The 10226-nt window shown below is 40.9% G+C and overlaps 1 pseudogene; it reads left to right on the plus strand.

Annotated features, from left to right (window-relative positions):
* Positions 1–572: 572 nt before the first annotated feature.
* On the plus strand, positions 573–4164 carry LOC116584117 (annotated as a pseudogene).
* The last annotated feature ends 6062 nt before the right edge of the window (positions 4165–10226 follow it).

A 10226-nucleotide genomic window follows, 5' to 3' on the forward strand; every position in this document is an offset into this window, starting at 1 on the left:
AAAATAAATGAAATAGAGACCAAAAAACAATGGAAAAGATTAATGAATCTAAGAGCTTATTCAAACAAAACAGGCAAACCATTAGCTAGATTTACTAAGAGGAAAGAGAGAATATCAAAATACATAAAATTAGAAATGAAGGAGACATTACTGTATATCCTTTGATATACAAAATAATCAAATTATCATATGAGACTGTTATGCACACTTACATGCCAACAAATTGTACAACCTACAAGAAATGGACAAATTCCTAGAAACATGAAACCTTCACAGACTAAATCCTGAGAAATAGAAAATCTGAACAGATGGATTACTAGAAAGGAAATTGAATCTGTAATCAAAAAACTCTCAACAAAGACAACTCCAGGTCCAGAGGCCTCTCTGGGAAATTTTATCATACATTTATTAAAGAATTACCAATTCTTTTAAAACTCTTTAAAAAATTGAAGAGGAGCGTGCTATGGAGCTGGAGTCCCAGGCCAGACCAAACTGCACTGGTAGCTGGCTGGGTAGAAACCACTTGCCCAGCCTACCAGTGGTGACACTGCTCTCCGTGAGGGAGGACCATAATGCTGAGGCCCTGTTTGCTATGGGTGGTAGCAGCAGGTGCCTCGGTCCTGCTGGCGGCCATGCCCTTGGCACAAAGATCTACACCAGCTCCTGGGTGAGCATTCCAGGAGGCCCAGCTGTAGCTGACAGCCTGGCAAACAAGCATGACTTCTTCATCCTGGACCAGATCTCAGCAAGTATTACCACTTCTGGCAGGGAGAGGTGACAATGCAGTCCCTCTTGCCTCACCAACCAGCAACACAGTGGCCTCTAGAGGGAGCCTCAAGTACAGTGGATAGAGCAGCAGGTGGCAAAGCATTAGACCAAAGGGATGTGTACCAGGAACCCAGGGATACCATTTCTCCAGCAGTGATAGCTCTCTGCCATCACCAGTGGGACCTCAACATGAAGGAGGCCTGGGCTCACAGCTATAGGAGTATGACATTGTGGCCTCAATTCTGGATGATGGCATTGAGAAGAATCACCCAAATTTGCAAGGCATTATGATCCTGGGGCCACCTTCAATGTCAATGACCAGGACCCCGAACCCCTGTCTCAGTACACACAGAAGAATGATAACTGGCATGGCACAAGGTGTGTAGGCCAGGAGGCTGAGGTGACTCACGATGGTGTCTGTGGCATAGGTGTGGTCAGACAGTGAGGTGACAGATGTAGTAGAGGCATGTTCCCTAGGCCTGAGCCCCAAACACATCCACATCTACAGTGCTAGCTGGGGTCCCGGGGATGACAGCAAGACCATGGATAGGTCTATGTACCTTGTTAGGAGGCCTTTCTCCTAGTAGGGAGAAAGGGCCACAGATGATGGGCTCCATCTTTGGGCCTCAGGAAATGGGGGCTAGGTGCATGACAGCTTTAACTGTGACCGCTATATCAACAGCATCTACATGCTGTCCATCAGCAGCATGACAAAGCTTAGCAATGTGTTCTGGTGCATCAAGGCCTGTTATCCACACCAGCCACAGATTATAGCAGTGGCAAACAGAGCAAGAAGTAGATAGTGACTAGGGACTTGCAGTAGAAGTTAAGTGCACAGAGTCTCACATGGTCACCTAGGCCTCTGCCCCATTGGCATCTGGCACCATCACTCTTGCCTTGAAGACAAAAAGAATGCTGCCTGGTGAGACCTCAAAGCTAGCCTACCTCATTGTTAATGACAGTTCACCAATGGTTTGGACAAAAAGTGAGCTATTCATAGGGCTATAGGCTGTTGGACACAGGTGCTATGGTGGCCCTGGCCTAGAACTGCATCAGGGATATCTACATCAAGGACATCAGGAAGCAGCAAGAAGTACAAAATACTGTGACTGCCTGCCTGGAGGAGCTCAGTCATATCACACAACTGGAGCGTGCACAGTCCTGCCTTACCCTGTCTTAAAATCGTCATAGCAACCTGGCCATCCACCTGGTCAGCCCCATAAGCACCTGCTTCACCTTTCTGGCTGCCAGGTCAGACAATTCTTCTACAGATGGGCTTAATAACTGGGCCTTCAAAACCATTCCTGGAATGAGGACCGCTCGGGGCAGTGGGTCCTGGAGACTGAAAATACCAGCAAAGACAACTTTGGGACACTAAGTTCACCCTTGTGCTGTGTATCACAGCTCTGAGGGCCTGCACATACCTCTTGAGAACAGCAATGACAAGACCCTCACTTCCAGCCAGGCCAATGTGGTGTGCACCTGAAGAGCTGTGTCCAGCATTGACCATCAGACTTCTACACACTATAGCACTGAGAATGATGTGGAGATCATTTGGGGCAGCATTTTCTATGCCCCCTGCCACACTTTGTGTGCCACATCCCAGGGATGGCCCCAACAGACTGCCCCAATTACCCCTGACACGCCTCCTTAAACCCCATGGAGCAGATGTGGTCCAAGCAGAACCAGAGCAGCCTTGAATCCCCTAGCAGCAGCTGCCCCCAGAGGTGCAGGTGGAGTCCCAGCTAAAGGGAAATAGCCTGAGGTGATGGCTGTCCTCAACTGTGCCTTCATCATGCTGGTTTTCATCACTGTATTCCTAGTCCTACAGATGCACTTGAGCTTCAGCTTCTGGAGGGTGAAGGTATACACTGGACTGTAGCCTCATATCCTACAAGGGGTTTCCCTCATCTGAAGTGTGGCAGGAAAAGTGTGCATCTGACTCAGAAGAGGATGAGGGCCAAGGTGAGAGAACCACTTTTCTCATAGACCATGAGCACCTGCTGCCTACCTATCCCCCTCCTTTGAGCATTTTTAAATTCATATATATATATATATATATATATATATATATAAAATTTTATCTTAGGAATGGGTTTGGACCCCAGCTGGGAAGAAAATGGGCACAGACTGCTTCCCATCCTACACTTGGGACTGCCTGACTGCCTGAGAAGAGGCCCCAGGAGCATCTGGGGGAAAGAGGAGGGCCTCACCCCATCTTCCAGGACCCCCTCCATGTAGAGAAAGAAGTGGAACATTTAAGGCAGCTTTCCAAGGTCCAGGCACTGCAGGATTTCCCTGAGGAGTGAAAAGGGTCAGGACTTGTCTTTCAGGATTCCTGAATTGGACTATAGGCTCTTACCCCTTCTCTCTCTCTAAAGCAGTAATGGCCCCATCCAGGCAGCAGAGGCTAGCCTAGGAGGAGTTTGAAGGAGAAGGGCTACCTCTCCAAGGTCTTTAGTATCCCCAGTCCTGCACCACATGTCTGGTGAGCCTCAGGAGGAAGCAGTGATGAAAAGAAGGGCAAGGCAAAGCAGGTGCTTCCAGGGTACACATGTGTGTGCATGTGAGCATTTGGCCCTTTGTCTACCTTCCTGCCTGCTGAACTTGGCTGGCCCAACCAAGCCCCATGCTGGTGTCCTGACCAGCCTTCTTTCTTGGGCCCTTTTCCCTCCTGCTATGGCCCAAGTCCCTGTTTTCTGAGCCCAGGACTGCCTGGGTGGCATTCACAGTCCCAGAGCCCCTGGGTGGGTAGCAAGGAGGGACAGTGTGAGAATCACAGGAGTTGTTTGAGGATGTAATTCCACTTTGTGATTATTTCATTTTTGAGGCTTATTTTAAAAATATTTTTAAAAGATTTATTTTAGAGAGAGATAGAGAAAGAGCAAGCAAGGGGAGAAGCAGAGGAAGAAGGAATCTCAAGAACACATCCCACTGAGCACAGAGCCTGATGCAGGGCTTAATCCTAGGACCCTGAGATCATGACCTGAGTGGAAATCAAGAGTCAGATACCTAACAGACTGAACCACCCAGGTGCCCCTTTTCTTTTGTATTTTAATGGGGGTAGGAGATAGGCCACCGACCTTCCCACATCCACTGTCTAATTTGTTGTTTCCCCCAGTACCCCAGCCCTGAGGTATGTGTGTGTACAGCATGTTGCTGAGTAGTGAGGAGTAGCTGAGTCCCAAGTCCTGAAGTGTCAGGCAGGCAAGCCAGGTGCACCCTTGAATAGGGGATCACAGTGGGAAGGGACAGTCTATCATTCGTTTTTCAGATGGGCTCATCTGGCTCATAGGGCCCTGTTCTCCAAGTGCCATGGGTGAGCAGCTAGTAGCAGTGAGTCCCCTCCAGCACTGTGCCTGGATAGAGAAAGCATTGACCTTTTTTGCCCCTTAAATCCCCCTCTTCTGAGGTGCCTTTTGCATCCCTCCCATTAACACAATCAGTACCCTTCCCTTCCATCTGGGAGCCCCCTTTTCTTTATCTCCCACAGTCCTTTTTGGCACCCAGCCACCTCTCTCATTCCCCCACCCCACCCTTGGGATGAGCCTGGCTGATTTTATAAGATTGGGTTGGTGCCCAGTAAGTTTTTCTTTTTTTCTTTTCTTTCTTCTCCTTCTTCTTCTTCTTCTTCTTCTTCTTCTTCTTCTTCTTCTTCTTCTTCTTCTTCTTCTTCTTTTTTTTTAGTAATTTAGACAAGCACAGCATTTTTTGTTTTATTTAATAAGCATGAGATAACATTAGTGGTTTTAAAGTGATTAAAATGTGGAGCACCTGGGTGTCTCAGTGGGTTAAAGCCTCTACCTTCAGCTCAGGTCATGATCCCAGGGTTGTGGGATTGAGCCCTGCATCAGATTTCTGCTCGGCAGGGAGCCTTCTTCCTCCTCTCTCTCTGCCTATTTGTGATCTCTATCTGTCAAATAAATAAATAAAATCTTTAACAAAAAAAAATAAAGTAATTAAAATGTGCAGACCATGCAAACAAAAAAAAAGCAAAAAACAGAAAAGGAAATGCTTTTTGAAGCCAGTATTACCCTGATACCTAAACCACACGACACCACCATGAAAAAGAAAATTGTAGGCCAAAATTCTTGATGATCATAGATCTAAAAATCCTCAACAAAACATTAGCAAACCAAATTCAGAGATCAAAATTCCCAACAAATTAAATATAGAAGGAACATACCTCAACATAATAAAAGCCATATATGAGAAGCCCCCAGTAAACATTGTTAAGAGTAAAAATCTAAAAGCTTTTCCTCTAAGACTAGGAACAAGACCAGGGTGTCCACTCCCACCACTTCTTGTCAACATGGTACTGGAAGTCCTAGCCAGAGTAATTAGGCAAGTAAAAGAAATCAGGTAGAGGCATCAGGCTTTCTGAGTTCAAACTATCTTACAAAGCCATCATAATCAAAATAGTATGGTGCAGGCACAAAAACAGACATATACATCAATGGATAAGAATAAAACAAACTCACATATGTGGTCAGTTAATTTATGACATAATACCCAAGAAGATGCCATGAGTAAAGAACAGTCTCCTCAATAAATGGTGTTGGGAAAACTGGACAACCACATACAAAAGAATGAAACATGGTCTCTATTTTATACCATATACAAAAATCAAGTCAAAGAGGAATAAGGTCTTTGACATCAGCCTTGGTAATGATTTTTTAAGATTTGACACTAAAAGCAAAAATAAACAAGTGAGACTACCTTAAACTTAAAAAAAAAAAATCTGCATAGCAAAAGAAACCAACAAAATGATAAGGCAACTTAGAATGGGAGAAAATATCTGCAAATTATATATCTGATAAGGGATTTGTATTCAAAATATAAGTAACTCATATAACTCAGGAGAAGGAAGGAAAGGGGTGGGGAGGAGGTGGAGGAAGGAAGAAAGCAACCTGATTTAAAAATGGGCAGAGACACTGAATAGACATTTTTCAAAGAAGTCACGCAATTGGCCACTGGTACATGAAAAGATGTTCAACATTACTAATCATCCAGGATGAGCAAATCAAAGTATGCAATGTTACCTTATATCTGGGAAATGGCTGTCATCAAAAAGATAAGAGGAAAATACTGGGGAGGATGCAGAAAAGGGAATTCTTATTCACTGTTGGTGGAAATGTAAATTACTGTAGCCACTATGGAAAACCATATAGAGTTTCTTCAAAAAATTAGAACTCCATATGATGTAACAATGTCAATTTAGGTTATATGCCTGAAGGAAATGAAAACTATCTAGAAAAGATATCCACATCTTCATGTTCATTACAGCATTATTTAAAATAGCCAAGACATGGAGACAACCTAAGTGTGTATTGATGGATGAATGGATAAAAGAAATGTGTATTTTTTTTTTACAATGAAATAAATTATTGTCCATGAAAAACTTGTTAAAAAGCATAAAAAATAAAATACAAACTTTTACTCAGAAAGTGGTTTGGTCATTGTCTTAATACTGATGTTGTAAACATGGTAAATTATTTGGCAGCATGTAGAAGATGACTGGGACACTGACTGAAGAGGTATGGTTGTTCACCAATCCTAGGAAAGACTTTTGAGGGTTTCAGTCAATAGGATGTCCTGGAGTAGATGTGGGATGGGTTATTCTAACGTCACCTCTTCCACATTCCAGATTGGCCCATAACTCAGTTATAAGGGCATTAATAAACCCTTTACTTTGTAATACTATTGTACCTGCTGCTCTTGATTCCACTTGTGTAACCAAAATGCCATAACCAAACATTTTATGCCTGCTGATCGGTATTTTATACACACACACACACACACACACACACAGGAATATTATTCTAACATAAAAAAAAGGAAATTTTCTATTTGCAACAAGATAGATGAATCTTGATGGCAGTATACTAAGTAAGTAAGACTGGCCACAAAAGACAAATAATGGATGATCTCACTTATATGTGGAATCTAAAATCACCAGACATAGGAATGAAAAAATTGTTCATTGCCTTCTTTAGGGGAGTGGGAGAAATGCTAAGACACAGCCCAAGGTGCTATGGTTCCCAGTCCAATCTGACCAGAAGGGTGGTGGGGACACCTGGAAACTGTGTTGGTTAGTGACACTTGTACCAAGAGAAGGGCAGGTAAGCCAGTAGTTTGCAGAGCAAAGCAGTGAACCTAAACGGGTCAGAAAATTTATGGCATGTGTCAGCTTGAGTTAAGGTAACAAACAAAGAACGTTAATGGCTTTATAACTGCTGCTGTCACTGTCTGGGCAGGGAAACTAATTCGGAGCCCTACTCATTGCTGAATATAGCCTCTAGCCTGCCAGACCAGGGAAACTAACTGGAGCAAAAGGGATGCTGTGTAGCCAATCCAACAGCTCTACCTACATTGACACGTGAACAGAATGCACAGTTCATGGTTGTCCTTATCTATAGAACAAAACTAGTGGACTCAACTAACCAGCAAATTCAGTGTACATTCTTATGTGATATGTGTCTCCAAATAATGCATTTAGACCCTGAGTCACTAACAGGGTAGGAAAGCTAATTCATATCTCCATTCACTACAGAATATAATACCTAGTGCCAACTACCTACTAAGCCTGACCAGAAAATCCACACAACTTTATAGACCATGCTATAGCCTCACTTGAGTAGGAAACCAACACATCTAACTGTTTTCAGCCAGTGGCATACCCATCCATCCTCCTGAATCTTTTTTTTTTTTTTAAAGATTTTATTTATTTATTTGACAGAGAGAGATCACAAGTAGATGGAGAGAGAGACAGGCAGAGAGAGAGAGAGAGGGAAGCAGGCTCCCCGCTGAGCAGAGAGCCCGATATGGGACTTGATCCCAGGACCCTGAGATCGTGACCCGAGCCAAAGGCAGCGGCTCAACCCACTGAGCCACCCAGGCGCCCCCATCCTCCTGAATCTTAAACAGTTGCCTCCTCCCAAAATAGAGAGTAATAATAGTCCCCACCTATCCACAGATATTACATAAACATGAGCTAGCTGGGAAAGATCTGTCTCTATCTTTTCAGCAGACCTAAAATATGTGGAGGAGAAACTTGATGACTCAAATGAGCAGACACAAATGTAAAGTATAAAACAAAAATCACCAAATGAAACTAATAAAATTCTAAAATTGATCTAAAAGAAATGAAGATCAACTCTTTGAATGCAGAATAATCATCTTGAAGAAGCTTTATGAACTACAAGGAAACACAGACAACTAAATGAAATTAGAATACTACGTAATTGATATGAGAAGTTCAACAAAGCAGTAGAAGCTATAAACACACACACACACACACACAGAAATCCTAAAGTTGAAAAATATAATAATTAAGCTAAATAATTCAATAGAGTTTCAAAAGCAGACTTGACCAGGCAGGAAAAAACAAATAAAAATAAAAACAAAAAAAAAAAAGGTCAGTGACCTGAAGGATAGAAAATTAAAAAAATACCTACTCCAAGGAGCAAAAAGAAAAAAAAAAATTAGAGAATAAAGGCATAAAGAAAGAGTAAAGAAAGCCTATGAGAATTACAGGACACAAAGCAAAGAAAAATTATTCACATTATAGGAATTTCAGAAGGAGAAGAGAAGATGAAAGGGACATTGCAAAATTATATTTAAGCCATTAATGATTAAAAACTTCTTAAACCTGGGTAGGGAAATGGATATACAGATCATTAAGACCCAAAGTCCCCAAACAGGTTGAACCTAAATTGGGCTACACTAAGATATAGTGTTATTACATTGTCAAAAATCAAACAAATTTAAAAACAGCAGGAGAAAATTTTAAAAAGTTACATATGTGAGAACCCCCCATAAATTATTGGCAGACTTCTTAACAGAAACACCTCGGGGCAGAAAAGAATGGGATGATTAAAAATATTAAAAATATTGGAAAAAAATATCTCCAACCAAGAATACTATATCCAGAGAAGCTGTTCTTTAGAAGTGAAGGAGAAATAAAGACTTCTGCAAATAAAAAAAAATCTGAAGGAGTTCATTACCACTAGACCTAACTTACAAAATAAGCTAAAAAAAGTTCTTTGAGTTGAAGTAAAAGAATGCTAATTAGCTAACTAAAAACATAAAAAAGGTAGCATAAAACTCACTAGTAATGGTAAATACATATAGTACAAGATTATGTAATTTGATAATGGTGGTACATAATTCATTGACAACTGTACCTTAAAAAATGATGAATATTCTAAAAATAACCATAATTATAATAATCTGTTATTAGTTACACAATATAAAAATATATAACTTGTCAAAGCAATAATCTAAAATATGAGGGAGAAGTATAAAATTTAGCAATTCTATAAAAGTTAGTTATCAGCTAAAAATAGGGAATTATAATTTTAAGATATTTTATGTAAGCTTCATAGTATAAGCACAAGGGAAAAAATCTGTAACTGTTAAACAAAAGAACATGATAAAGAAGTCAAAGAATATTGGTACCAAAAGACAGCAAAACATGAAAAAGAAGCAGGATAAGAAACAAGAAAAGCAAACTTATAAAACAAATAGAAAAATTAACATAATGGCAATGGTAAGTTCTTACTTATCAATCACTTACTTTAAATGTAAACAGATTAAATTATCCAATGAAATACATAGAATGGCTAAATGGATTTAAAAACAAACAAACAAACAAAAAATGTTCAATAATACATTACCTAAGCAGCTAGGACAAAGCTACATACAGAGGAAAGCACATCAGAATAACGTCAGACCTGTCCACAGAGACCTGGCAAGCCAGAAAGGGCTGGCAAGATATATTCAGAGCACTAAATGAGAAGAACATGCAGCCAAGAATACTTTATCCAGCAAGACTGACATTCAAAATGGATGGAGAGATAAAGAGTTTCCAAGACTGGCAAGACTTAAAAGACTATGCAACCACCAAGCTGATACTGCAAGAAATATTAAGGGGGCTTCTTTAAAGGAGGAAAAAGCCCAAGAATAGCATTGAACAGAAATATAGAGACAATCTACAGAAAGAAAGACTTCAAAGGTAACACGATGTCAATAAAAACGTATCTATCAAAAATCACCCTGAATGTGAATGGCCTAAATGTGCCCATAAAACAGCACAGGGTTGTAGACTGGATAAAACGACAGGACCCATTCATATGTTGTCTACAAGAGACCCATTTTGAACCTAAAGATACACCCAGACTGAAAGTGAAGGGATGGAGAAGCATCTTTCATGCCAATGGGCCTCAAAAAAAGGCTGGGGTAGCGATTCTCATATCAGACAAATTAGATTTTAAACTAAAGACTGTAGTCAGAGTTACAGAAGGACATTACATCATTCTTAAAGGGACTATCCACCAAGATGATCTAACAATTGTAAATATTTATGTCCCCAATATGGGAGCAGACAATTACATAAGAAAACTGTTAATCAAGATAAAGAGTCATATTGATATGAATACACTAATCGTTGGAGATCT

The sequence above is a fragment of the Mustela erminea genome, chromosome 2 (genome assembly GCF_009829155.1).
Source record: "Mustela erminea isolate mMusErm1 chromosome 2, mMusErm1.Pri, whole genome shotgun sequence".
In the NCBI taxonomy this organism is placed as follows: domain Eukaryota; kingdom Metazoa; phylum Chordata; class Mammalia; order Carnivora; family Mustelidae; genus Mustela; species Mustela erminea.